The sequence below is a fragment of the Nelumbo lutea genome, chromosome 4, assembly GCF_056320005.1.
Source record: "Nelumbo lutea isolate HS-2025 chromosome 4, American lotus-T2T, whole genome shotgun sequence".
Lineage (NCBI taxonomy): Eukaryota > Viridiplantae > Streptophyta > Magnoliopsida > Proteales > Nelumbonaceae > Nelumbo > Nelumbo lutea.
In genome coordinates, this window is record NC_142687.1 from 59433134 (window position 1) to 59448625 (window position 15492).

Below are 15492 nucleotides of genomic sequence, written 5' to 3' on the forward strand. Positions count from 1 at the left end.
GTAGCACGTCCCCAAAAATCACACTTACATATAGAAACTAGAGGGGGAGGGAGATCCTGGATGTTAAAATACAAAAACCTCTCTTGAGTTTTCTAATAATCATAAAAACCTCTCTTGTAGTTTCACTTTAACAAAAACCTCCCCTATACTTTTTAAAAAATATGCAACCACCTCCCTTTTTTAAACAGAAAATCCAACTTAATGTATTTGTTTTTTAAAATACCCATTTTGCTCTTATATTTATTAAATTATTGCCAACACCATCTACGCCTTTGTCTTCGTCTCGGTTCTTTGCAGCAACTGCAACTCCTTCGATTTTAGACAGGATCCTTCTTCGTGGATGCATGGTGACGGCTTCAACCTTGCTTATTCGCTCTTTGTGCAAACATCACCCTCACTATTGTTGCCTTATCTATTTGTGAAACAACCTAGTTTCAGCTCCTCTGCCTCCTACTCAGTGGAAATAAATGGCATGAACAACATGGTGGTGGGTTCTCCTCTGCCCACATCATCTTTGTTAGCTACTACTTTGGCTTCTCCTTTCTATGATGGTGCTATCAATCTGATTGATGAGCTTTAGATCCAAGACCAGCTATCATTCCTCAACAATGCTTCCCCCACACATGGACTCAAAAACATGCCCCTCCTCGTCACCCCATGATCTCTATCTTATGGTATGTATTCTTCGTCCTCGTCCTTTCTTTTGCCCTCCATTAAAGATGTATGCTTATGACAAACTGCTTACGTGCACCTCCATTAAAGAGATGGTGTCTGTCCTCGCGGCTACAGCGAAGAAGGTTGGCCCAGCTATACAACAACAAGCGCTTATGTTGATAGATGTTGCAACCATTAATATACGCCATCTTCTGGAGCTTGGTGTTAAGGCTCGTAGTTGCAATGGTTTGTCTTATGCTCTCAATTAAGTAGGTTTGAACTTCTTTAATTTCAGTATGCATGGTGTTCTAAAATTTGATGAAACAATTGTCTTTTTGAGATTTATGAGGTCGATGGATTGCTTGAAATGTAGAAAAGATGCTTGAAGCACAGAAGGGTTTTGGATTTTTATTATTGCCAACCAGAAGCATAGAAGATCCTTGTTTACAAATCATTTGATCTCCAAAAATTCTACTTACTAATGGTGGATTCCTTATCATTGCCAATCCACTGAGACATTTTCAAGATGCATTGATCAGGAGTCTCTGAAATTGGTTTTGTTTAGGAAAAAGGCCATGGGCATACAATGGACATGGCAAACTAAAGATAGTAGGGCAAACTTAAGAGATAGAGAAGGTTGGTGGCTCTGGTTCTCAGTTCTCGAAAGAAAATGAACAGTGCTTTGAGGGTATTTTAATAAATCTACGTATAAATAGATAGAAATAAGGGCAAAATAAGCATTTTAAAAGAACAAACACATTTGGTTGGCTTTTTTGTATAGGAAGGGAGATAGTTGAGTATTTTCTAAAAAGTATAATGGAGGTTTTTATTAAAGTGAAACTACAGGGGAGGTTTTCATGATTGTTAGAAAATTCAGGGAAAGTTTTTGTGTTTTACCTTAAAATTTAAGGAATCTGAAGGACTGAATTGATCCAGATGAGCAAGCCAATCAGCAACTTGATTCGCCTCATGAAAGACATGTCGGTACTCTAAACCAAACTCAAACTTGGTCTTCAAAGCAATGCAGTCTTCAATGATGTTTTGTATGCTCCACGGTAGTTGAGTTTCTCCACGAAAACAAGAAATGATGAGCTTGGAGTTCCCTTCTATAATTATGGGACAATCTTTGAAGTTTAAAGCCAGATTATGAACTTCCCATGCAGCCTAGGCCTCGGCCATATTAATTGTGGCTTTACCCAAATAATACGCTTTTTATATCTAAAACTTTTCCACCATAATTTCTAGCAATGGTCCTCACAGCACAATTGAAACCATTCATACAAGATGCATCAAAATTAATTTTGATTATGTTGCATTTTGGGGATTTCCAAATAAACGGTCGCTGCTGCTTTGAAAATTCTCTATCGGATTCATTTTGATGAACTTTTACATTCTCATAAAAAGCCATTCTTGCTTTCTCCAAAACCTGAGGAGGGGGAGTCTCCACAACCTTTTTGTTTCTACTCTTCCAGATGAACCATAATATAAAAGTTGTTTTTTCGAATTTATATTCTTGTCTATGGTTCAAAATTCTCTCCCACTAAACCTTCATATTTCCATCTTCATCTTTTGGACTGTCTAGGTTAGGGTAAACCATCATCCAAATCTGTTTAGAATAAGTGCGCTGGTAAAAAAAATGATTGATATCCTCTAACTCACCGCATCTATCACAAGTGTCCTCTAGGTTAAACCCCTTTTTCTTCAAAAACTCCCTAGAGGGAAGCCTACCCCTTAAAAGAAGAAGAAAATTTTTCAGTTTAGGGGGGAAGCATAGTTTCAAAACTTTAGAATTCCAATTAAATGAATCACTCGTGTATCTATTTTCCATAATTTTAGCTATTTAAGCCGACTTGATGGAAAAATTACCTCTTGGTTCCAATCTCCAAATAAGTTCATCATCCTTATTCACTGAGGGAACAAAGATGGATCTAATTTCAGGAAGAAGTAGAAGCAATTTCTCTAACTTTTTCCTCTCTCCAAACTTTCCTTTGATGATCAATACATTCACTAACCAGTAACTCCGAATTCTCAATGTTTTCACCATTATTTTCTTTTACAATGGATGAATTTCCCATCCATTTGTCATTCTAGAAATATATTGATTTACCATTCCCCAACTTCCACCCCATTCCCTTTTTCAAGACTTTCCTTGATTGGGGGATTCCTCTCCAAGCCAAAGAGACACCCTTTTTAATACCAACAGTCCAAAATTTGTTTGTTTTCAAATATTTGTGCTTTACCACCATGACCCATAAATTATCTTTATTTTTCAAAATCTTCCATCCTAATTTTGCAATATTTGCTTCATTTACCCATTGAAGTTTTTTCAGCCCCAGACCACCCCATCTTTTTGGGAGGCAAACGTTATCCCATCTCATAATGTGTAACGACCTTTTCCCATTGGACTTACTCCACAATTTTTTTTTTTTGGATTTTGTTTATATCTTCAATAACATTTGCTGGGACTTTGAAATTTCTCATTATGAATTGGGGCCTCATGGAAATCACAGAGTCAATAAGAACAACCCTACTGGCAAGAGAGAGTGAATTGCTTTTCCAACCTGCTAACTTTGAATTAATTTTCTCCCTTAGTGACTCTTCCTTGGATAATCAGAGCACCCAAATAATGATGAAGATGGGATGGATGGTAATAAGAACAATAATAATTAGAAATTTGAGAACTATTTGTTTGCTTGCTGCATAGTGTTGTTTTCTTCTTCTTTTTTTCTATTTTGGTTAAATGAAAGGGTAAATCCCTTGAAGGTCTTACGCTTTGGGAGTGCTTATTTGAAAAATAAGTGATTAAAAATAAGTGTTTATTTTAATAAGCATTTATGAGCATTTGGTGAAAAAGCACTTATTTTAAATAGGGGTAGTATAGGTATTTTTAAAAGAATGTGGTGGAGAAATATAGGCCATAAAGGAAAATAAGCACTTATTGAATAAGTACTTAAAAATAAGCCCCAAAATTTGGGCTTTTGCTTATTCTCGTAATAAGCAATTACTTTGAGCACATTTCCCAAATGCAAATAAGTGCTTATTGGTGTGGTCCCGGCCATTAAAGGGACTTATAAATCCATCTCGTTACTTTTAAGTGGATAGAGACATTAAATGTCTATTATGCCCATTTTAATTCCTCCTATCAAGTTGGTAGATTTTTCTTAATTCCAACTTTACCCATAAACTGTTAGTATGAGTAAAGGTATTTTAGTATTTCATTTTTTTACATCATAAACAAACCAATTTTTGGGTAAAGAGAGGTTTAAGGTTAAGGATTCCTTATGGTTTAAAGGTATTTTAGTCATTAAACATGTGATAATTTTATATAAGGGCAAAATTAGTATTATAATATGTTTAAATCCATGATATCAACAGAGGCTATTAGATTTCTAATGGTAAAGTAATAGAAGGGGTGTATAAGTCCCTTTATCCCTAAGGGGGCATTCATTTTTTGGATTTGGAGAGGGGGGAAAGTTGGTTAATGGGATTTTATTTCCCATTGAACAAGAATCACATGTTCTTTTTTCAGCTTTATGTGGGGACCAGGGAAAGTTTATTTTCCTAGGTATCAATTACCCAGGAAAGTGATACCCATCTCCTTGGTGGGTAAATAACTTTCCCACATAGGGGGAAAGTTGCCAACACTTGAATGTGACAAAAATGCCCTTTTTAATAATGGATTTCTATGGCTAAAATAGTTATTGCCTTATTTACCTGAGAAATAAAAGAACATGGGTAAATGCACTTACCTGGGTAATTGCATTTACCCAGGTAAGTAACTTACCGAAAAGCGAATGGGGCCTAAAGGTCAAGGGAGGATTAAGGGCAAGTCAAAGTTAAATGGGAGGTTTAAGACATTTTTAGAAAATATAGAGGAGGTTTAAGGGATTTATTCCAAATAATAATTTGGTTAATTATTTATATACCCTGTATATTTGAGAAACTAGTTATATATACCCTAAACTTTTTAAAACAACTTATATATGTACCTTGTTGACTTTTCCACGGTTAAGTCTAATAGATTAAATGTAAAAAGACAAGAATTTTCTAGGGTTAAGTTTTCAAAATATGTCATTCTTCTTCTTCTTCTTCTTCTTCTTCTTCTTCTTTAGACACATTTTGGGTCTAACATTTTGTCATGTTTATAGTACAGGAAAGGTAGTTTTTTGGAAATTCCAATGAACCTACTCTTTTCTTTTTGTATTGAGTTCATCAGGTGAGGCTAAAAACATCAACTGGGAATTTTAGTTTTATTTCATCGTCCATCTCTTTAACCTAGAAAATTTCCAGGTTTTGGTTTTTACTTTTTAGTCATAGAATTTGTGGGGCAATATATTATAAAAGTATTTGGAGTCAAGTATTATGGCTCTAAGTAGTTCATTAACGATGGCCCTATATAAGTTATGCGGGGATGGCCAACAAGGTACTTATAAGTAGGTTTTAAAAGTTTAGGGTACATTTAAGTATTTTCCTAAATGTACAGGGTATATACAAGTAATTAACCTATTATAATTTCATACTGCTTAGGCTTAGTTTGGGAAGAGTACAAATACAAATATGTATAGTGTAAATGTTGATCCTACATGTTTTGATAATAACAAACTCATTAAGAATACTAATAGTTTTGAAAGTTAAGTGTACAATTGTAGTATATGAATTTTAGTTGAACTAAAGAGACTTGATGAAGCAAACGATAATCTGAGGCACAAAGAGTAGGTGATTCAAATGATGAATTAAATACTCTCCGATCCATGAAATCAAGAAAATGTGCTACCATGACAACATAAGAAAGAAGAAGAAGGCACCAAGTTCTAGTGGTTTCTATGTATATTTTATTTATTTATGACTTAGTGTAATCATTTGCAAGATGCAAAACATTGGGCTTAATTGTAACTAACTTCAACATTATCAAGATCTTAATCAATGGTTAAATTAGTTTTAGGTGACTAGGCTTTCCTTGACTATATCTAAGCTAAAATGTGAAATTTCTAAGTATGGAAATCTAAGGAGTTAATTTTATGACTCTGAGTGTCACCAATTAAAGTTTTCTAAAATTGGTCATATCCTATAGTCTACTACCTATAAAGTAATAGTCAACTACCTGTGATAGATGAAAATGGTGTCACTGAGAAGTCGACTATCCATGAGAATCAAACCTAGTGTCACGCTAGCCCTAGCTAGTAGTTGACTAATGGAAAGGGGGTATATGACTATCCTTGTCAACCAAGAAGTTAAGTGTATAAAGTAGTTGACTACTAGAGAAAAAGGATTATCGCTTACAAGTAGTAGTTGACCACCTAATATGTTAGTTAGCTACAAACTCTTAACAAGGTTGAAGCAATTAATTACCAGTTCGAACCAATCAATTACTTCACAAAAAACAAAGAAGTTTCTTACCATTTGAACTTTCAAGGCTCAATGACTTTTTCCTTTTCTACTAAGCCTTCAATCATGTTGGAAACAAGCTCTAAACATTTTCTAGGAAGGATTAATCTCTTCTTGCAAAAATTTGCAACAATCATATGTTCTCTAAGAATATTTTTGGTTATAAATATATATGTTAGAGTTGAAAATGTTAAGGAAGTGGATTGTGCTAAAAAGTAAAATGTTTGAAATAAAGCAAGAACAAGAACAAGAAAGCAATCTTGAAAAGGGATTCTAAGATAAAAGAGTTTTTATCCTTAGAGAAAATCTCCACCTTAGCAGCAACCTATTATTGTTTGTGCATTTTATTGCATTTGAATAGTTTGTGTTATATTTTGCATATCTACCGTTTGTTAAGGCTTTTTATTGTGTTTTATTGTTTATCTTTGTTGTATTTATAATTGTTATTTTGTGATTAAACATCGTTGAGGTTGGGATAGCCCTAGTAAGACAATCCGAGTAAAGTGAAGGGATGGGAGATCCATCATATGGATGGCCGAACCCTGTAGGAACGTTGAGTGAAATTTCAAAAAATTTCTTTACCCCCATCGAGGAATCATATTCCCAGTTTAGTAAAACTGCATTTTCAAGGTTCGTTCTTGTAACCAAACTGGACCAAATCTGAAACCAAGATTATGAGGGATATACCTAATACGGAATCCATGCAAAAAATTCCTCCCAACGCAGGTGTTCACACCCAAAGAATGTACCAAATCCTCCATCCACTGAATATGACACAACTTAGGATGAGGCAGGATCAACAGGTAGTTATTCACCAAGAACTTGTGATTCTTCAGCAAGAATCAAATGGGGTAGTGAGCACAACTTCATAATTGTTTCTTCTAACAAGAAACAATATCAAGATCCAATCATGATCAGTTCCAAGAAATGGAGATCGAATAAGGTAGGGCGGCAAGAGCAGGGAGAAATTGAACTGAAGGCAGAAACATTCAAATTGAGTTGTCTTCTCTTGGTTGTTTCTGTGTGTCTTTTCAGATCCATCCTACTCTCTAATTATAGCCTTAAAGAGACAACCTCCTAATCTAATTAGGAGTCTCCTGACCCAGATCATTCACTTTGTCCGACAAAGGGGCTGATCTTGTCACTATGATCACACACTCAGGTGAATTCTCGGACTGTCCCAACATACCTAGGTTTTGACCCCCTCTAAAGATCTCACTGATTGGCATATTAAAGACAGCCCAATCTGACACCCAGTGCAGTACCATAATCGAGTCTAGGGGTCAGGTGTAACATTTTAATTTTGTCCATTTGTCTCGAAGGTCCAGGGCAATACTGGAATTTGGTCTGGTTCAGGGTTTTAAGAAAATCCACACTGAATGTACCTCAAGTCTCACCCTGGCAACTAAGACAATCCACCCCAACCAACTTGGCGGTACATCAGTGTCAGCCTTGGCAAGATAAATCTCTCTAGATCTATCCAATGGCTGTAAAGATTCTAAACTAACACGAGTCTCATATGTATCCAGTTTAAGGGTATTACACAAAAACACACCATAATAACATGAATCAAATATGTCCTTTATTCATTTACAATAGATGTCATAATGTACATCATGCTGATTGGAGCTAAGGGCATACACTGTCTAACATCTCCCACTTGCACTTACGTCTAATCGGGTACAAGCTGGAGTACCATACTTTTCATTTGTTTCTTAAGCACTTTCTGTGTTAGTGTCTTAGTCATTGGGTCTGCTATATTTTCCAATAATGCTACCTTCTGAATCATGGTGTCCCCTCTTCCAACTATCTCCCATAGTACATTGAACTTCCTCTTGATGTGCTTTGACTTCGAATGGGCTTGTGGCTCCTTAGCCTGAGCAATGGCTCCAGTGTTGTCACACAACGGTGGAATGGGTGATGTGTTGGACGGAACTATTCCTAATTTCTGAAGGAACTTCTTCATCCATACAACTTCCTTGGTAGCTTCACTTACGGCAATGTACTCGGCCTCAGTTGTGGAATTTATATTGAACTCTTGTTTGTTGCTTTTCTAGCTAGCTGCACAGGACCCCATCGTAAAGATGTATCCAGATATAGACTTTCTATCATCTGGGTCTAACTAGAAATTGGCATTGCTATACCCAAGGATTTGATGTGAACTACTATCAAATACCAGACATAACTCTTTTGTCCTTCGAATGTATTTTAGTATGTTTTTCACAGCGGTCCAATGCTCTTGTCCTAGGTTAGACTGGTATCTACTTACCACACTCATGGCTTGAGCAATGTTTGGCTGAGAGCATAGCATGACATACATGATGCTCCCTACGACAGAGGCATAGGGAGCTTCCCTCATGCTCTCAATCTCCTCAGGTGTCTTGGGAGACATACCCTTGGAGAGAGTGACTCCATGCCTGAAAGGAACATTTCCTTTCTTGGAGTTCTCCATACTGTATCTTTTGACTATCTTGTCAATATAAGTAGATTGGGATAATCCTATCATCCTCTTCGATCTATCTCTATAGAGTCAAAGTCCCAAGAAATAAGAGGCTTTTCCGAGATTTTTCATGGAGAATTATTGCAAAATCCTTACTTTCACCATTGTCAACATTCCTATATCATTGCCAATGAATAGAATATCATCTACATAGAGAACCAAGAATGTAACATTATCCCCACTAGTCTTCCTATAAACACAAGGCTCATCTGGATTCTGCTCAAAGTCAAATAGTTTGCAGTAGAGTCAAAATGGTTGTTCCAGCTCCTAGAAGCTTGCTTAAGTCCATATATGGATCGATTGAGTTTACATACCATGTGCTCCTGACCTACAGCTATAAAACCTTGCGATTACTACATATAGATATTTTTAGTAAGATCTCCATTCAGGAACGCGGTTTTAACATCCATTTGCCAAATCTCATAGTCAAGGTATGCTACTACAGTTAGTAGGATCCTAATGGATTTAAGCATGGCCACGGGCGAAAAGGTTTCCTCATAATCGATTCCCTCTTTCTAAGTGTATCCTTTCGCTACAAAACGAGCTTTGTAGGTCTCAACCTTACCATCGGGGCCCTTTTTCCTCTTATAGATCCATTTGCAACCAATTGCTTTTACCCCAGGGGGCGGATCTACTAGAGTCTAGACTCCATTGGTGTCCATTGAGTCCATCTCAACTCTCATGGCATCTACTCACTTCAAGGAATCTATGTCAAACATAACTTTCGTATAAGTCACAGGATCCTCCTCACTGGTTGTGGCTTTCACCAAGTAACTTTTTTGGTTATAGCCGTAAAGAATTGGAGACCTAGATGCCCGGGTAGATATCCCAGGTTGGTTATTAACTAGAGATTGTGGAACATCTCCCACTACCCCTGAGCTCTCTTCATCAAGAACAACTTTCTGATGATGATTGTTCAAGATGTAATCTTCCTCCAAGAAATGAGCATTTTGACTACAAAACACCTTCTGCTCTCCTGGGTCATAGAATAAATACCCTACATAGCCTTTTGGGTAACCTACAAATAGGCAATGACTGGTCTTAGATTCCAATTTGTCAGTGCTTGTTCTTTTAACATGTGCCGGACAACCCCAAATCTTCAAGTGTCTCACACTTGATTTTTTGCCGGTCCAAAGCTCATAGGGAGTCTTTGGAACGAGTTTGGTTGGAACCCGGTTTTGCATGTATATCGCAATCTCTAATGCGTATCCCCAAAAGAATGTAGGTGATTTCAAGTGGACGAGAAGTGATCGGACCATATCCAATAAAGTCTGGTTCCTCATTTCTGACACACCGTTTAACTGTGGTGTAGTGATGCGTTTAGATTACACTAGCAACTGCAATAGCCGATCAAGTAATATAATGATGAGTAGAGTATCGTTCCCACAGGAATTAATCCAACAACTATTAGCACTGAATCAATTAACCTTTTGTTATCTAACAATCTGAAAGGTTAAACAAAGAAAAACTTAAATCCTAATTAACAAATTATCCTAAGTATTCTTGGATCAACCCACCTTTAAGGATGAGAAGAAGTGCTTCTCGAAAATACTAGTAGAACCAGTTCAGCAATTATACCATTAAGCTGTCCAACCGAAGTTGAATTCAGTCATGGGTTGGCTAATTCCTAATTATATGAGCAGCCTCTCTCGAGCACAGCCCACTCTATCTATGAGCAACAATTCCTATATATCTATCAAGAATTTAGTTGCCATAGATGCATTAAGGACAAAGAATTCAAAGGAAATATGTTCTTGCTGAATGAATGCCAAACGAATCATGCATATTATCTCTATGATACATTCAATCCATTTTCTTGATCAGTTGATCTGATTACCTAAACCCTTTCTCAAGCAATTCAAGTAATCCAAGAAACAAGAATAATTCGGCCAAAACTACTCTTATAATCAAAAACCCTAATCAAGAAATTCCAAGACTGAATCACTATCAAACGGATCAGCTCAAAATATTAATTACAAATCTGAATTAACCTCGATCATGGTTTACATAATAGAAAGAAGGAATGAAAGATTCAACAAAAAAACCCTAATTAAATCTAGGTTACCGAATTCGTAGAATCAAATAAGAAGACAACTTAGGATTTCTGCATCAATCTTCGATCTCCTCTTTAATTCACATTCAACAGCTTTGTGATCCTCCTCCTAGCACTTCTCCTTTTTGTTTTTAAGTCAAGGGGTCGAACCCTAATTTCTTCTCTTTCTTTTTCTTTTATACTTCTCTTTGCAGCCTTTGGATTAGAGTCCTCCTCCTTTCTAATTTTGCTAAAATTAGCCACCTTTTTGGAGTCTCCCATAGGGTTTCGATTGGGCTATAGTTGGGCCTCTCTCCTTGGTGGGCCGAAGTGTTCTCCCATAGGGTTTCGGCTGGGCCTTTTTTCTTGGTGGGCCGAAGTGCTTCCCTTTTCACCATATCAACATGTCTTCACGCTCTCTTCACCCTAGACTGTCCCAAACTCTTAGTTTCCTACAATCTTAATTAGGGTAAAAATCATTAAGAATTATCATTAAAACCATGTAGAGAGCAATAAAAATAATGTGTAGCATTTACACACATCATGTAGCTGGAGGAGCTAGTTGTGATACTATCCCATTTTCCTTTAAGTAGTCATTGAATTCATCAGAGAGATGTTCGCCTCTTCGATCTAATTGGAGGGCCTTAATGTGTCTCTCCAATTGTTTCTCGACCTCTTGCCTAAACTCTTTGAACTTTTCAAAAGATTCAGACTAGTGTCTCATTAGGTACATGTAACCATACCTTAAGTGATCATCGGTAAATGTTATGAAGTAAACGTGCTGGTTATGTGTCTTAACATTCATGGGACCACATACATCAATATGTATAAGGTCAAGTGTGCCTGTTGATCTTTCAGGCTTACCGATAAATGGCCGTTTCATCATCTTACCCTAAAGGCAAGGTTCACAGGTTGGAAGATCTTTTACAATTAGAAAATCTAAAGGACCATCATTTACCAACCTTGTGATATGATCTTTGTTTATGTGGCCAAGTCAGTGATGCCATAGGCACGTGGGATTAACTGTATCACGAGTTCTTTTCTTGGGGTTATTATCCGACATAGTTTCAGTTATATTTGCTTCAAGAGAATGATGGAGAACATAGAGATCATTCGCAAGTTCTCTATATGCGAGAAATTTGTTATTCCTTTTGATGGTAATCACATTATTAAAAAGAACAGAATAACCATCCACACACAGTTCTGAAACAGAAATCAAATGTAATAATTCCTTCTTTGAATTACAATTCTCCATCACTCAGTCTTCTACTTGTCCTGAACCCCTGCAATGTATTACGTGCATGAATAGAAGCCCTAGAGTCAATACACCAAGAAGTAGAAGTGAACAACATATTGTTCTCTATGACAAAGGATTAGAATTTACCTTGTTTCTTGGTCTCCAGGTATTGAGGACAATTCCTCTTCCAGTGGTGGTATGCTTGCAGAAGTGGCATGCATCTAATGCCTTATCCTTCTTCTGCTTTTTAGGCTTGCTAGTTTTTTTTCTGAGGTTTCTTCTTTGCCTTTATCTTCTTCTTGCCGAATCTGCAACCTTCAACAAGCATGGCTATGGGCCCATCATTCTTTATCAGTTCTTCAGCCCTTTGCAACATATTGTTGAGTTCCTAAATGCTAACATTTAGCTTATTCATATTATAGTTCATTATGAAGTAATTGAAGGAAGGAGGCAAAGAGTTCAGGATGGAATCTACTTTGGTGACATGATCTAGCCCAGATCCAAGAGCTTCTAGTTCATTGATGTATCCCATAATTTAAGACAATGGTCATGAACTAGTTGGTTCTTGGACTTTTATGCAGTCATAAACTGCTATAGGATCTTCTGACAAGTAGAACGATTCTGCTCTTCGTACATTGTCCTTAGACTATTCAAGATATCCTTTAACACTTCAATCTGATCGAACTGTCGTTGTATCTGATTGTCTAAGGAGGCTATGATGTAGCACTAGGCAAGAGAGTTTTTCTCTTCCCATTCTTGATATTCCCTCATGTAGGCCTCAGAAGTCGTATCACCCGGACGATCCGGAGCAGGGTTTTTAGCAATTTTTTCCAATTTCTCGGACGTCAGAACCAGCATAAGGTTATGAAACCAGTCAACATAATTTGGGCCCTTAAGATTATTATCATCCAACAGTTTGGAAAATTGTCCATTTGCCATTTCTGATAAAAGACAGCAAATATTAATCCACAACTTATTTGGTTCATGTTATCTACATAGATATGACTTTTAATCTATGTTTCATTTCCATTTGTTCATCTCTGAGATTTCCCTCCTATCTCAGTGATGGAGACTACGAACTGTGTCTCTGGAAATGTGAGAAATCACATACAATGCATGGAGCCAACTATTTCAGCTGCATAACCCCACCACCTTCTGTGAATGATTACATCCACTCATCTTATGAGCTTTCCCTTTAGCCTCTATTAGACAAGGTTCATTGCCATTTTAGGTTAAACCATTCTGTCTAGTAAGTGCTTACCCATCATATTTGTGAACACTAAGGTACCATGAGAGAGTCTTCCATTTTAGGATAGGCCCCTCCCACATCGGTCTATGACGCCCCTATCATCTTATAAAACAATCCAATAGATCCAACAGCAAATGGATAGCCCAATTTTATGGTATATCTCCTCATTAATTGAAGAACCCATCTTCATGCTAATGATGGAAGGCCTTTCGAGAGTTCATCATATGAATTTTCCTATCACATGCACTTATATTTTAGTGGAGGGAACAGAATATTATGCCCTAGTTTTATTTAGGTCAAACCAAAGTGGCTCCCACTGACTTTCTCAAAGCAAGATTTAAATGGGCCCTAAACGGCTAGGGTTCCGCACGGTTCCTCGTGGGGAGGAAGCTAATGTGGGGCTCATCAATCAGGGAGGTCATCCAATAATCTTATGGACACCATTGGCATGATGTGCATTCAGCCATGATGTACGAAAGAGACACTACCAAATTAACATGGGCCAAGTGCTTATGGCCCATGTACGTAGCACATCACACATCCATACATCATATGCATGAAACAAATTGATCCAATCAATTAAAATATCTGTAAAAACCCTTAATTAATTATATTAAATCAGTATCAGCCCAATAAAGCCCATAATATTATCATATAAGATTATCTAGGTATATGAGTTGTACTACAAAAAGCAGTTCGACCCATATAGCTAAAACAGGGCTAATGCAATTTTAACATATTAAAATTGGATTTTTTTACAGAGGTGGGCCAAATTAAAACTTGAAGTGGGCCATCAACCCTCTAGCCTAAATCAAATTTGGGTCAAAAAAACCAACCCCATCAAACCAACAATTCGGTCCAACCAATTTGAATCAAATCTGGTGTAAATCGGCCCAAGTTTTGGTGTCTAGTTCAAGATTTAATTCAAGAATAATGATATGAAAAATAAATTAAATCTAGATAATCAAATTATCAAGAAAACGAAATCAGAGGTCTCACTATGATTTTCTTGGACATCCTGCAAACATGCAAAGAAAAATTAGTTGCAAATTGCAGAATCGATATTTACAAAATCGCAGATCGTAGAACTTTTTTCTACAAAATCTTCTTCTCCTCTATTGCACACTCCAGCAATCTCCAGATGGAAAGAAAACCTAATTTTTCTATTATTACATCACATCGAATTCCTATATAATTTTCTAAAAAAAAAAAATTATTTATAGGCCAAATTGAATAGAAAAGAAATAGTAGGGTGTGCCAATCTTGGCACCAAAAAGATTCAACCTCCATCACATGTGCAGCCCAAATATTCAAGAAACATTCACAGAATAGTTTTATAAATATAATAGAATAATAAATATTTATTTTCCAGATCATTCGCCCATAATATGGAAATTCAGATCTGATCTATAAATATAACAGTTCTATAAATATAGCTGCGCAAATCGGGTAGAATGCCTCCTACCCATTTGCGCAAATTCAGATCTAATCTAATTTGGTTCAAGACTTGAACATGGCTCTGATACCACTGAAAGGATGGGAGATCCATCATATGGATGGCCGAACCTTGCAAGAAGGTTGGACAAAATTTCAAAAATTTCTTTACCCCCATCGGGGAATCCTATTCCCAGTTTAGAAGACTGCATTTTTAAGGTTTGTTCTTATAACCAAACCGGACCAAATCTAAAACCAATATTAGGGAAGGATATACCTAATACCAAATCCATGAAAAAAGCAGCTCCCAATGCAGGTGTTCATTCCCAAAGAGTGTACCAAATCCTCCCTCCACTGATGATAACATAGTTTAGGATGAGGCAGGATCAACATGTAGTTCTTCACCAAGAACTTGTGATTCTTCAGCAAGAATCGAATGGGGTAGTGAGAACAACTTCAGATTTGTTTCTTCTAATAAGAAACAATATCAAGATCGAATCTTGATCAGTTCCAAGAAATTGAGATCGAACAGGGTAGGGCGACAAGAGTAGGGAGAAAAAGAACTGAAGGTAGAAACAGTCAAATTGAGTTGTCTTCCCGGGTTGTTTTTGTGTGTCTTTTTCAGATCCGCCCTGCTCTCTATTTAAAGCCTTAAAGAGACAACCCCCTAATCTAATTAGGAGTCTCCTAATCTAGATATTTATTTGGATCTTGACTCTTTAAGTGAAAAGGATACACATCCTTTTAATACTAGCTAACTTGGCTCTCTTTGTATGGCATGGGACCCTATCATTGATATACACATCAGCCACATGGGTTCGGCCTAGCCTCTGTTATAAGGCTTGGCCGAATTCACTGGTGAATACAGTGAACCCCTGAGTCCAACACTATGGGTTCTTAATGGGCCCAACATTTACACTAAATGGTCCTTGCATCCAACCATCTTATGAAAGCCCAAGGACTATGGGCAGATGCAAGATCAGCCCATCAGGTATAACCCT